Genomic DNA, 16,131 nt, shown 5'->3' on the forward strand with positions numbered 1-16,131 from the left:
GCTTGAAAACATTATACAGGACAGCAGAGAATCTCTTGCTACAGAGATCAAGGGACTAAGGAACAGTCACGAGGAGCTGAAAAACGCTTTAAAGGAAATGCAAAACAAAATGGAAACCACCACAGCTCGGATGGAAGAGGCAGAGGAGAGAATAGGTGAACTAGAAGATAAAGTTATGGAAAAAGAGGAAGCTGAGAAAAAGAGAGATAAAAAAAATCCAGGAGTATGAGGGGAAAATTAGAGAACTAAGTGATACACTAAAAAGAAATAATATACGCATAATTGGTATCCCAGAGGAGGAAGAGAGAGGGAAAGGTGCTGAAGGGGTACTTGAAGAAATAATAGCTGAGAACTTCCCTGAACTGGGGAAGGAAAAAGGCATTGAAATCCAAGAGGCACAGAGAACTCCCTTCAGACGTAACTTGAATCGATCTTCTGCACGACATATCATAGTGAAACTGTCAAAATACAAGGATAAAGAGAAAATTCTGAAAGCAGCAAGGGGTAAACGTGCCCTCACATATAAAGGGAGACCTATAAGTCTCGTGACTGATCTCTCTTTTGAAACTTGGCAGGCCAGAAAGAATTGGCAAGAGATTTTCAGGGTGCTAGACAGAAAAAATATGCAGCCGAGAATCCTTTATCCAGCAAGTCTGTCATTTAGAATAGAAGGAGAGATAAAGGTCTTCCCAAACAAACAAAAACTGAAGGAATTTGTCACCACTAAACCAGCCCTACAAGAGATCCTAAGGGGGACCCTGTGAGTCAAAGTACCAGAGACATCACTACAAGCATAAAACATACAGACATCACAATGACTCTAAACCCGTATCTTTCTATAATAACACGGAATGTAAATGGATTAAATGCGCCAACCAAAAGACATAGGGTATCAGAATGGATAAAAAAACAAGACCCATCTATTTGCTGTCTACAAGAGACTCATTTTAGACCTGAGGACACCTTTAGATTCAGAGTGAGGGGATGGAGAACTATTTATCATGCTACTGGAAGCCAAAAGAAAGCTGGAGTAGCCATACTTATATCAGACAAACTAGACTTTAAATTAAAGGCTGTAACAAGAGATGAAGAAGGACATTATATAATAGTTACAGGGTCTATCCATCAGGAAGAGCTAACAATTATAAATGTCTATGCGCCAAATACCGGAGCCCCCAAGTATATAAAACAATTACTCATAAACAGAAGCAACCTTATTGATAAGAATGTGGTAATTGCTGGGGACTTTAACACCCCACTTACAGAAATGGATAGATCATCTAGACACACGGTCAATAAAGAAACAAGGGCCCTGAATGAGACATTGGATCAGATGGACTTGACAGATATATTTAGAACTCTGCATCCCAAAGCAACAGAATATACTTTCTTCTCGAGTGCACATGGAACATTCTCCAAGATAGATCATATACTGGGTCACAAAACAGCCCTTCATAAGTTTACAAGAATTGAAATTATACCATGCATACTTTCAGACCACAATGCTATGAAGCTTGAAATCAACCACAGGAAAAAGTCTGGAAAACCTCCAAAAGCATGGAGGTTAAAGAACACCCTACTAACGAATGAGTGGGTCAACCAGGCAATTAGAGAAGAAATCAAAAAATATATGGAAACAAACGAAAATGAAAATACAACAATCCAAACGCTTTGGGACGCAGCAAAGGCAGTCCTGAGAGGAAAATACATTGCAATCCAGGCCTATCTCAAGAAACAAGAAAAATCCCAAATACAAAATCTAACAGCACACCTAAAGGAAATAGAAGCAGAACAGCAAAGGCAGCCTAAACCCAGCAGAAGAAGAGAAATAATAAAGATCAGAGCAGAAATAAACAATATAGAATCTAAAAAAACTGTAGAGCAGATCAACAAAACCAAGAGTTGGTTTTTTGAAAAAATACACAAAATTGACAAACCTCTAGCCAGGCTTCTCAAAAAGAAAAGGGAGATGACCCAAATAGATAAAATCATGAATGAAAATGGAATGATTACAACCAATCCCTCAGAGATACAAACAATTATCAGGGAATACTATGAAAAATTATATGCCAACAAATTGGACAACCTGGAAGAAATGGACAAATTCCTGAACACCCACACTCTTCCAAAACTCAATCAGGAGGAAATAGAAAGCTTGAACAGACCCAAAACCAGCGAAGAAATTGAATCGGTTATCAAAAATCTCCCAACAAATAAGAGTCCAGGACCAGATGGCTTCCCAGGGGAGTTCTACCAGACATTTAAAGCAGAGATAATACCTATCCTTCTCAAGCTATTCCAAGAAATAGAAAGGGAAGGAAAACTTCCAGACTCATTCTATGAAGCCAGTATTACTTTGATTCCTAAACCAGACAGAGATCCAGTAAAAAAAGAGAACTACAGGCCAATATCCCTGATGAATATGGATGCAAAAATTCTCAATAAGATACTAGCAAATCGAATTCAACAGCATATAAAAAGAATTATTCACCATGATCAAGTGGGATTCATTCCTGGGATGCAGGGCTGGTTCAACATTCGCAAATCAATCAACGTGATACATCACATTAACAAAAAAAAAGAGAAGAACCATATGATCCTGTCAATCGATGCAGAAAAGGCCTTTGACAAAATCCAGCACCTTTCTTAATAAAAACCCTTGAGAAAGTCGGGATAGAAGGAACATACTTAAAGATCATAAAAGCCGTTTATGAAAAGCCCACAGCTAACATCATCCTCAACGGGGAAAAACTGAGAGCTTTCTCCCTGAGATCAGGAACACGACAGGGATGCCCACTCTCACCGCTGTTGTTTAACATAGTGCTGGAAGTTCTAGCATCAGCAATCAGACAACAAAAGGAAATCAAAGGCATCCAAATTGGCAAAGATGAAGTCAAGCTTTCGCTTTTTGCAGATGACATGATATTATACATGGAAAATCCGATAGACTCCACCAAAAGTCTGCTAGAACTGATACATGAATTCAGCAAAGTTGCAGGATACAAAATCAATGTACAGAAATCAGTTGCATTCTTATACACTAACAATGAAGCCACAGAAAGACAAATAAAGAAAATGATCCCATTCACAATTGCACCAAGAAGCATAAAATACCTAGGAATAAATCTAACCAAAGATGTAAAGGATCTGTATGCTGAAAACTATAGAAAGCTTATGAAGGTAATTGAAGAAGATTTAAAGAAATGGAAAGACATTCCCTGCTCATGGATTGGAAAAATAAATATTGTCAAAATGTCAATACTACCCAAAGCTATCTACACATTCAATGCAATCCCAATCAAAATTGCACCAGCATTCTTCTCAAAACTAGAACAAGCAATCCTAAAATTCATATGGAACCACAAAAGGCCCCGAATAGCCAAAGGAATTTTGAAGAAGAAGACCAAAGCAGGAGGCATCACAATCCCAGACTTTAGCCTCTACTACAAAGCTGTCATCATCAAGACAGCATGGTATTGGCACAAAAACAGACACACAGACCAATGGAATAGAATAGAAACCCCAGAACTAGACCCACAAACGTACGGCCAACTCATCTTTGACAAAGCAGGAAAGAACATCCAATGGAAAAAAGACAGCCTCTTTAACAAATGGTGCTGGGAGAACTGGACAGCAACATGCAGAAGGTTGAAACTAGACCACTTTCTCACACCATTTACAAAAATAAACTCAAAATGGATAAAGGACCTAAATGTGAGACAGGAAACCATCAAAACCTTAGAGGAGAAAGCAGGAAAAGACCTCTCTGACCTCAGCCGTAGCAATCTCTTACTCGACACATCCCCAAAGGCAAGGGAATTAAAAGCAAAAGTGAATTACTGGGACCTTATGAAGATAAAAAGCTTCTGCACAGCAAAGGAAACAACCAACAAAACTAAAAGGCAACCAACGGAATGGGAAAAGATATTTGCAAATGACATATCGGACAAAGGGCTAGTATCTAAAATCTATAAAGAGCTCACCAAACTCCACACCCGAAAAACAAATAACCCAGTGAAGAAATGGGCAGAAAACATGAATAGACACTTCTCTAAAGAAGACATCCAGATGGCCAACAGGCACATGAAAAGATGTTCAGCGTCGCTCCTTATCAGGGAAATACAAATCAAAACCACACTCAGGTATCACCTCACGCCAGTCAGAGTGGCCAAAATGAACAAATCAGGAGACTATAGATGCTGGAGAGGATGTGGAGAAACGGGAACCCTCTTGCACTGTTGGTGGGAATGCAAATTGGTGCAGCCGCTCTGGAGAGCAGTGTGGAGGTTCCTCAGAAAATTAAAAATAGACTTACCCTATGACCCAGCAATAGCACTGCTAGGAATTCACCCAAGGGATACAGGAGTACTGATGCATAGGGGCACTTGTACCCCAATGTTCATAGCAGCACTCTCAACAATAGCCAAATTATGGAAAGAGCCTAAATGTCCATCAACTGATGAATGGATAAAGAAATTGTGGTGTATATACACAATGGAATACTATGTAGCAATGAGAAAAAATGAAATATGGCCTTTTGTAGCAACGTGGATGGAACTGGAGAGTGTGATGCTAAGTGAAATAACCCATACAGAGAAAGACAGATACCATATGGTTTCACTCTTATGTGGATCCTGAGAAACTTAACAGGAACCCATGGGGGAGGGGAAGGAAAAAAAAAAAAAAGACGTTAGAGTGGGAGAGAGCCAAAGCATAAGAGACTGTTAAAAACTGAGAACAAACTGAGGGTTGATGGGGGGTGGGAGGGAGGGGAGGGTGGGTGATGGGTATTGAGGAGGGCACCTTTTGGGATGAGCACTGGATGTTGTATGGAAACCAATTTGTCAATAAATTTCATATATATATAAAAAATATATATTACTCAGACATAAAAAGGAATGAAATTTTTCCATTTGCAATCACATGGATGGAGCTAGAGAGTATTATGCTAAGTGAACTAAGTCAGAGAGAGAAAAATACTATATGATTTTACTCATACGTAAAATTTAAGAAGCAAAACAAATGGGCAAAGGGAAATAAAAAGAGAGAGAGAGAAAGAGACAAACAAAGAAACAGACTCTTAACTATAGAGAACAAACTGATGGTTACCAGAGGGGAGGTAGGTGGGGGGATGGGTGAAATAGGTGATGGGGATTAGTAGTACACTTGTGATGAGCATGGGGTGTTGTATGGAACTGGTGAATGACTATATTGTACACCTAAAACTAATAGTATATTGTATGTTAATTAACTGGAATTTAAATAAAAACTTAGACATGCCAGCAAAAAAAAAAAAAAAAAAAAAAAAAAAAAGAAATACAAAGTAATGAGAATAATTTAGGACCATGGTGGATTAAATTAAAAAAAAATAGCTGCAGCATTTCCTTGAACAGATTTTAAACAACCACATTTTGGTTGCTGGTGTTCAACAACCACAGATGTTGGTGAGGATGTAGAGAAAGGGAAACCCTCTTACACTGTTAGTAGGAATGTAAATTGGTGTAGCCACTCTGGAAAACAGTATGGAGATTCCTCCAAAAGTTAAAAATAGAACTACCCTATGATCCAGACTTGCACTACTAGGTATTTACCCAAAGAATTCAAAAATACTGATTCAAAGAGATACATGCACCCTGATGTTTACAGTGGCATTAGCAATAATAGCCAAATTATGGAAACAGCCCAAATGGCCATCGACTGATGAATGGATAAGGAAGAGGTTGTGTGTGTGTGTGTGTGTGTGTGTGTGTGTGTATATATATATATTTGTGTGTGTGTGTGTAATGGAATGTCACTCATGAAAAAGAATGAAATCTTGCTATTTGCAATGATGGAGCTAGAGAGTATTATGCCAAGTAAAATAAGAAAAAGACAAATTTGTCATCAGAAAAAGACAAATACCATTTGATTGCACTCATATGTGGAATTTAAGAAACAAAACAGATGGATATAGGGAGACCAAAAAAAAGAGATATAGGCAAACCATAAAACAGACTCTAACTGTAGAAAACACACTGAGGGTTCCTGGGGAGAGGGTAGTGGGAGGGGATGGTAAAAGGGCAATGAGCGTTAAGGAGGGAACTTGCTGCGATCAGCACTGAATGTTGTATGTAAGTGATGAATTACTAAATTTGACACCTGAAACTTATATTACACTGTATGTTAACTAATTGAAATTGAAATAAAAATTTGAAACAAAAGAAAGAAATAATTTTTACTAAGAAGGGCTCAGTTTGAATTGGCAGAAGAATTATTAAGCCCAGAGATAATTAAATAAAAATTATACACTCTCAAGAATATTTTAAAAGATAGAGAAAAATAAATAGGCCTCAGAGACCTATAAGGTAACAATTCAGTGTATTAACATATGTGTAATGGTAATTAGAAAGAGGAGATAAAGAAAGGAAAAAAAATGGGGCACCTGGGTGGTTCAGTTGGTTAAGTGTCTGGCTCTTGATTTTGGCGCAGGTCATAGTTTCACTGTTTATCAGATCGAGCCCCATGTTGGGCTCTGAGCTGTGTGGAGCCTGCTTGGGATTCTCTCTCTCTCCTCTCTCTGTTCCTCCTCTGCTTGTGTGCACAAGCAGTCTCTTTCTCTCTCTCAAAATAAATAAACATCCTAAAAAAATAAAGAAAAAAAACCCTGAAGAAATAATGGCTGAAAACTTCTCAGATTTGATGAGAAACCTCTATAATTCTAAGAACCATACATAGATACATGATAGTCAACTGCTAAAAACAAAGGTAAATAAGAAAATATTGAAAATAGACAAAGAAAAATTGGTTTATCGTGTCCAAGAGAACATCAATACAATGAACATAGGATTTCTACTTTAAATAAATTAGAGACCAAAAGATAATCAAATGACATATTCAAGGTGCTGGAAGAAACACACACACACACACACACACACACACACACACACACACAAACCCTATGAACCAAGAATTCTATACTGCAAAAAATATTTATCTTTCTAAACCGAAGATAAAGTAAAACCATTTTCAGTTAATCACAGACTGAAAAATTTCATTGCTAACAAGGGATGAAACACTAGGGATGTCCATCAAAATGAAAGACAATGTCTCCAGATGGTGACTCAAAAATAAAAGTCTTCAGTAATTGTAAACATGTGGTTAATATAAAAGACTGTATAGATGTATTTTTAAAAATAATTTATTGTTTTAACACTTTGAATATATAACATTGATCAGGATAATAAATATAACAGTATATTCTTGGGTGACTAACATTTAAAAATATAGTATAAAATATAGTATATAAAAATATATTAGCAAAAAGAGAGGCACAGAATGAAGCTACATTTGAAAAGATTTCCATATTTTACTAGAATTAAGACAGTATTAATCCAAACTACTCTGTGAATCCTGAACATCCATAGCACTATCTCTTTTAACCCATCAATAAGCAAACAACTCCAAAATATATAGTTAAAATAAAAAAATAGAATTATAATGGTATGCTAAAAATTATTTACTTGACATATAAGAACAGTCAAGTAAGCAGAACAAAAAAGGAGATACATGAACATACAGCAAAATAGCAAATATAAAACCAATTATATCAATAATCACACTAAATATAAATGGTCTGGACACGCCAATCAAAAGACATAGATTATTATACTGAATTAAAAAGCAAGATTTAAATATGTAACATATTTAAGAGTATACCTTAAATTCACTGACAAAATAGGTAGAAAGTGAAAAGAAAAAGTGTTCTACATAAACAGTATCAATAAGAGAGTTTAAGTGATTTTATTAATATCAGCAGAACAGACTTTAATGCAAATATTCTGAATGATAAAAAGAAATATCGCACAAAGATAAAATGGTCACTATATCAGAATGGTATAACAATTATAAATGTATACACATTTGAGAATAGAAACTTGAAATTCATCAATCAAAAACTCAAAAGATTTTAAAGAAATAAAAATTCCAACAATATTAGCTAGAGATGTCCTTTCTCCACTGAATAGTTGATAGAATAATTTAGGTGGAAAATCAGGAGGATATAGAAAACTCTAATAACACTATCAATCAGCTTAACTGACATTTATAAAACACTCCAAACAAACTGCATAATATATATTCTTCTAAATTGCGTATGAATCATTCTACAGGAGAGAACCTACAGTAAACAACAAAATAAATCTCAATGAATTTAAATAGATTTAATACAAAGGATATTTCCAGACAAAATTGGAATCAATAAAAAATAAAGAAAAAATGGAATTGAACTGAAAAATCAATCAAAATAAATCAATCATGAAAGTCTTCTCCAACATTTGAAAATTAAAAAAATTCATTTCTAAATCCTTCATTGGATAAGGAAGAAATCACAAAAGGATATTAGAAAACTTTATAGACTGAAGTAGAATTTAAAACATAATTGACCAAGCGAGAAACATGATATTTATACAAAAACAGTTAAGATAATCCCTAATAAATTATACAATAATACTTTTTCAGGTGAATAGCCTAGCAGGAAAATGCATGAAACATAATTGTCATACAATAGAAATTGAAAGAAACAACAACAAAAAGGGAGCATAGTTGAAAACTGTTTAGGATTCCTGGAAAACACAACTAAATTAATACTTGCACATTGACCCTATTTACCCTATATTGACCTATAGTGTTCAATATTTTCTATTACCCATATGTGGCTATTGAGCTCTTGAAATGAAGCTATTTTATAGCAAAGTGTGTTGTGATTGTAAAATACATACTGTATTTCAAAGAATTACTACAAAAAACAAATATAACTAATAATGTACATTAACTGTTATAATATTTTAGAATTATGCTCGAATGTTTATGAATTGTGAATAATAGGTGCCTTTTACCAAATTCTTCATATCTCTAAATGACTAAAATAAGCATGCCTTCTTTGGAAAGTTAAGAAAAAATAGGGATATTGAAATTAAAATAAATCAGAAAGATCAAGAGAACATACTTACAACTCCTGTTAGAGCCTCATTAAGGAATTCCACACAGCAATAAAATATTTTTTCATACTCTTGAACATTTATAACACATTATTCTAGACCTATAATATTCTAGACTTTATATGGCATATTTTTAATATTAATTTTTGAAAAAATTTTAATGTCTACTGTTGAGAGAGAGTGATTGCAAGTGGGGGGGGGGCAGAGAGAGGGAGACAGAGAATCTGAATCAGGCTCTGCACTGTCAGAGTAAAGCCCAATGTGGGGCATGAACCTACCAACTGAAGTCGGATGCTCAACTGACTGAGCTACCCAGGCACCCCAATATTAATTTATTTATATTTTCTATTCCCTTGTTTGATCGTAAATCTATTAGGTCAGGGTTCATGTCTTATTCCAATTTGAATAACACATGCAACTTCCTCAGTGGGTGATTAATGCCACTATTGAAGGCTTTTGTTTTTTCATTTTTTTTTAAAGTAATCTCTGTGCCCAAAGAAGGGCTCAAACTCATGAACTCAAGATCAAGAGTTTCAAGCTCTACTGACTGAGCCAGACAAATGCCCCAGAAGGCTTTTGATTAATAACTAATTTAAATGAAACATTAAATTTCAAAGCCAATTGTTCATAAGTTTTAGATTATTATCACATAGCTCATTTACATTTAATAGATGAACATTGACTATATATCAAACTGATAAAAGCCTCATCTTTAGATAATTTGATTTTTAAATGTTTTATTGGAAAGAGATTTTGCACTGGCTGCCACAGAAAATGCCAAATTTAATAAAGCATTTGAAGGGTTAAAAATATATTTCTTTCCCAGTCTAAAGAAAGATTATATTTATTTCTAATGAATACAGGAAACTTGAGAACAGATATACTGTCTGCAGTTGAAGCACCAAAAACAAGGTTAATTTATTGTAATTCCAGTATAGCTAGCATACAGTGTTATATTAGTTTCAGATGTACAATATAGCAATTAAACAGTTCTATATGTTACTTAGTGCTCATCAAGATAAGTGTACTCTAATGCCCTTCACCTTTTTCACCCATTTAAAAAAAAAGATGAAACATTCTGCAAGCAATGAAAATGCAATAAGAGAGCAAAATCTGAAGTGTACCACTTATCACAGAATCTCGCATTCAATATGTGCTCTACGAATATTTGCTAAATGTTAATATCCTTATACCAAATGTCTTATTTTTAAGAACAAGTTTTTGTTGTCCAAATAGAAACATTTGTATGACAAAGTGTGCCTAGGCAGGTTAAAAACAGGAAGAAGCATTTCTCTCTTCTAAAGACTGAAGAGTCTATAACTTGCTGGAGACAGAAAAATGCAAGTTATTTTATCATATGTTTTCTCATGTATGACTGTGATTTAAGTATATATTTCTTTTTAAATTTTTTTTAATCTTTATATTTATTTTTGAGAGAAAGAGACAGAATGTGAGTAGGGGAGGAGCAGAGAGAGAGGGAGATACAGAATCTGAAGCAGGCTCCAGGGTCTGAGCTGTCAGCACAGAGCCCGACACGGGTCTTGAACTCATGAACCCAGGAACTGTGAGATGATGACCTGAGCCCAAGTCAGACGTTCAATTGACTGAGCCACCCAGGCACCCCGTTAAGTGTATATTTCTTATTATGATAAGAGGACAGTGCTCAAGGAAAATATGGGCTCCTTTCCTTGTTAAAAAGGAATTAAAGTTACATAATGTATAATTCCAACAATACGACATTCTGTACAAGGCAACACAAAGGAGATAGTAAAAAGATCAGTGGTTGCCAGAGGTTAAGAAGGGGAAAGGGATAAATAGGCAGAAAATACAGAAAAATTTGAAGGCAGTAAAACTACTCTGTATCATACTATAACAGTGATTATACTTCATCACGTATTTGTCCAAACTCATAGGATATACAACACTAAGGGTGAACGCTAAGGTAAACTATGGACTTTGGGCCATAATAATGTGTCAGTATAGGTTCATCAATTGTAACAAATGTACCACTCTGCAGGAGGGAGGGATGTTAATAATTGAGGAACCACTTGCATGTGTAAGGATAGGGGCTATAGGGGAACTCTACCTTCTGCTCAAAATTACTGTGAATCAGCTTAGTTGGTGAAGCGTCCATCTTTGGCTCTGGTTATGATCTCACGGTTCATGAGTTCAAGCCACCCATTGGGTTCTGCACTGACAGCTTGGAGCCTGCTTCAGATTCTCTTTCTCCCCTCTCTCTCTGTCCCTCCCTGATTAGTCAGTCTCTCTCTCTCTCTCTCTCACCTCTCTCTCTCTCTCTTTCTCTTTCAAAAATAAATAAACATTTAAAAAAATTACTGTCAATCTAAAACTGCTCTATAAAATGGAGAATCTAGGAAGAATATCAACAAATATTTACTACCTCACATATTTTATTATCCTGTTATTATATTATGTTGGTTAAATTTATGTCTATTTTAATAGGCTAAGCAACGCCTAGATAGCAAGTTAAGTATTATTTCTGGGCGTACCTGTGAAGGTGTCTGAAAGAGATTAGCATTTCAATTGGTAGACTGGATAAACAAGATGACCTTCATCACTGTGGGTGGGCACCATCCAATCTATTAAGAGCCTGAATAGAACAAAAAGGTGTAGGGAATATGAATTTTCTCGTTTTGCCTGAGCTGGGACATTCATTTTCCCCTATTTCAGACATCAGTGCTCCTGGTTCTCCAGCCTTGGGACTCAGATTGAATTACACCACCAACTTTCTTGGGTGTCCAGTTTACAGAAGCAGACCATAACACTTCTCAATCACACTTCTATAATCATGTGAGCCAATTTCTATAATTAATTAATTTATAAATAAATCTATGTATTTTATTGGTTATGTTTCTCTGGAGAACCCATATATATATATATATCTTAGTCACAAAACTAATTCAATTACCATATAAAAAATAACATTTGAGTGTTGGAAAATATATGTTTTGTTCTAAATAATTTTGAGTAAATAAAACAATCTTATCTGTTGAGAGAAAAAAAAATCATTTTTTCCCTTGTGACTATAAATTGTACACAATTTCTAGTATACTAGGTATCATGAGCTCTAAAATGTAATTCCCCAAATATAGTTATTTATCCAATTGACAATTTTATACCTATGGTGGTTTAATTTAAAAATAAGAAAAGATAATTACACTTTTAATTTTCTCATTTTCTACAAAATAAAATGTTCCTGACAATAATCTTTTTGCTCTTTGAAAGAAAATTACTATGAGAGAGATGCCACTTTGAGTGGCATTTAAACAGGGTTTTTATTATGTAACACATAGATTATTTAAGTATTATAATTATTATAATTTCTAAACTCATGTGGAAACTGATTTGATTATAAAATAAAGAAAAAAGGAACATGATTTTTTATTTGAATTAATTCAAAACTCTCATTTTCTGTATATATAATGTGGTTTTAGTTTCTATGCTTCTCTTACCTATAACTGCACAAAATGAATAGCTCACATTAAAATTTCTTTTTTAAGCAAAGAGAATCACTTTTCCCTTATCATTATATGACTACCATTTTCTCATCACACACTCCTCAAAATAGACCTTATAAGTTCCTCTGAAGCCTGCTTGTTGATTGCCATGAATTACTTCTCCTCAACAAATAACAACAAATGAAATCAGAGATTAAGTAGTAGCCTGAAAATGGTGTTCTCTGCCCATTTCCTTCTCTCCCTCACCACCTTCAGAGTCAATGCAAAGGGGAAATTCCTCCCACAGTGAGAAAACAATTGATTTAAAGTATAATTTTAATGTACTACACACTGCTCTTTTTCACTGTCTATAGAATACCAAGTAATAGGATGTGTATTTGTGATGCATTTCTCAACTGCATTTACTGTTTTTTTCATATTAAAATGCAGAGATGTGAAATCATTTTCAATATAATAAATCAAGTATGTATTATATGTCTATAAGATAACCAAAACAAAGGCAGAATATGTTAGGAATGTAAAAGAGTATTGCAGAGCACTTATAATTGTAGATAAAGAAGAAAATTCTTAGCGGGAAAAGAGCTCTACATATAGGAAACAAATATTATTTGTAATGTTTTTTTTATTTATTTTGAGAGAGAGAGAAAGAGGGAGAACAAGTGGAGGAGGGGCAGAGAGAGAGGGAAGGAGAGAATCCCAAGCAGGCTCCCCACTGTCAGCACAGAGCCTGACCTGGGGATCAAACTCAAAAACTGTGAGATCATGACCTGAGCCAAAAGCAAGAGTCAGACATTAACGAACTGTGCCACTCAGGTGCCTCACACATAAATAACTTTGTAAATAAATCATGAAACACAGGACCAAATTCATTGCAAATTAATGTTTATCCTTCATATCTATCATATGAAGAGTTGCCTAATGGTTAAATGAAAATATTTGTGTTAACTCTACTGGTGATATGGGTAGCCTAAAGACTATTTCCTTCTATACTACTGCTAATCTGTGGTTCCTGGAGTAATAAAACCCTTCATTCATTTATTCAACAAATATCAATGCCTACTGTTCTAGACATTCAATAAAGATATAGTCCTTGGCCTTATGGAGCTCAGATTATAATGGAGGGATGCACTTTAATCAAAGAATCACAATACAGATTTAATTTAAAAAGGTAAGAATTATGAAAAAATAAAAAGGGGTAAGAAAATAAATAATAGTTTATTCTACTCATAACAGAAGAGTTTAGAGGAATACCCCTGAAGTAAATGATGCTTAATTTAGAAATTAGAATTTATAGAATGAAATTTGAGAAACTAAGAGCATGAAAATGAGTAACGCATAGAACTAGAAAGGGTGGGGAAGAGGAAGAGTTAATGCAAAGATTCTGAGGCCAAAAAAGCACAATGTGAAAAAATTATCAAGGATAAAATGCAGATTAGAGTTGAGAATGGAAATGTTTTAGACAAACCTGGAGAAACAGACAAGAATCAGGTCAGAAGATCTTATGTTACATGTTATATTATATTTTTAATTATTAAAAAATAAAGTTATGGAAGTATTTTGGAGAAGAGTGTAAAAAGTAAAATTGTGCCTTAAATAGACTTGTTTTTTAAAGATTAAGAAGGAATTAGAGGAGTGGAGGAGTGTATTAATATTATAGCTTTATCAGAACTGATTATTTTTTCCTTGGTGGGAACAGAGATCCATTGTTTTACTTGGGAAAAAATTAAGTTATGGAATTAATAGCTACTTTGTTGAGAAGATTAGGTCAAGGCCATCATGGCCTTGACCATAATTTAGCTGATTATGAAACTTATCTTATAAATAACCTATAATAATAATATTAAAGGTTTTAAATATATTGTTTATCAAACACTATTTAGTAATTATTCTGTTTGGATTATAGGAAAAAAAGGAAAGACTCTTCTGATAACACTGCCCACAAATACCTTACTGTTCTTAAACCCTTCCTGTGATGAGTTGAAGATTGGTGACACAGAATCTCTTGTCGATCACACAGCTTTATGTTGGCTTCTCAGTAAGGAGCTGAGAGAAATGTCCATGACTGTATTTCTATTTTTAGTAGAATTAATATTTCATAAGATTCTACCTCTGTCTATTGCATTAAACTATAATGAACTGAATTATGCCTGACAGCTGTTTTCCATTTGTGTTACTTTTTCCTCACATAAAAAAATAATAATAATTCACATTGCTTCAGGAACATAAGCTCTGCTTGACAGCTAGCTGATTTTCTGTCAGTAGGCTTGGAGTCTCAAGGAACATTTATGATGGATTAAGTTTAAAAAGCAAACAAATATCAATAAAATAAAAGAGTCTTCAGTCATCTATATTTAATTTTTCTTCACCTAAAGTATACATCTATTCTGGTCAAGTGTTAAATGGAGGAAGTATTTATCGAGCTATGATTTAATTATTGGAATAGTTGGGCTATTTGTTAGCTGGATCTCTGAAATGGAATCAAAGTTTGGCTAATATTAAAAATATCCTGAAACAAACCTTGAATACTAACTAAATTTAATGAAGTGGTTCTCCAAAGAAATTCTAAGTTTTTCATTTCAATTTTACTTTTGATAAAATAAGTAGGATTGTTCAACACTAAGAAACATGTCTATTCTTTCAGATTTTTCTGTTATTATCAAGCCTGAAGACATTTTCTTCAATCAGATTTCATTCATAGACATTTCAGAGGGTGCAGTTAAAATTCTTTGGCTTACTAATGAGCAGGGTGGCAGCAGTGATGGCCGTTGCTGCTGCTGCTGCTGCTGCTGCTGCTTTTCCTCTTTCTCCTTTCTTTTCCTTTTCCTCTTTCTTCTCCTCCTTCTCCTTATGACATATATATTTTTTTTCATTTTTTTAATGTTTATTCACTTTTTTGAGACAGCGTGTGAGCAGGGGAGGAGCAGAGAGAGAGAGGGGACAAGGGATCCAAAGCGGACTCTGCACTGACAGCAACAAGCCCAATGTGGGGCTTCAACTCACAAGCCAAGCTGTGAGATCATGACCTGAGCTGAAGTCCAACTCTCAACCAACTGAGCCACCCAGGCACCCATGACACATCTTTTTTTAGAGAACTAAATGAATTTTACAATTAAATATATTCACCCATTGTCTTTCTTAACACTCCAATAATTCAACATCTATGGAAGCCTGCCACAATGCATAATTCTAAGTGAAGGTAGTCGTATTAAAAGTTATATAACTTCTTGAAAATGCATTCACATGCACTCCTTGCTATGGCACCTGTAGGAATATCCAGAAATCTTTAAAATCTTTGACCACCTTGGAGTAACTGGGATAGGACTTGCTTTCCTACTAATACAGTAAAGAGATCAGTATTTAAGGGGCACCTGGGTGGCTCAGTCGGTAAAGTGTCCGACTTCGGCTCAGGTCATGATCTCGCGGTTTGTGAGTTTAACTCAGAGCCTAGAGCCTGCGTCAGATTCCGTGTCTCCCTCTCTCTCTGACCCTCTGCTGCTCACACTCTGTCTCTCTCTGTCTTTCAATAATAAATAAACGTTAAAAAAAAATAAAAAGAGGTCAGTATTAAAAAAACTGTAAAACAACTGTTTTTACATATTAGAAAAGAGGTGTACAGGACTGTGGTACATGAGCAAAGGGAACACATATGGAAAGCCCCACATTTGCCTCAAATTTCT

Source organism: Lynx canadensis, chromosome F2, assembly GCF_007474595.2.
Source record: "Lynx canadensis isolate LIC74 chromosome F2, mLynCan4.pri.v2, whole genome shotgun sequence".
Classification (NCBI taxonomy): Eukaryota; Metazoa; Chordata; class Mammalia; order Carnivora; family Felidae; genus Lynx; species Lynx canadensis.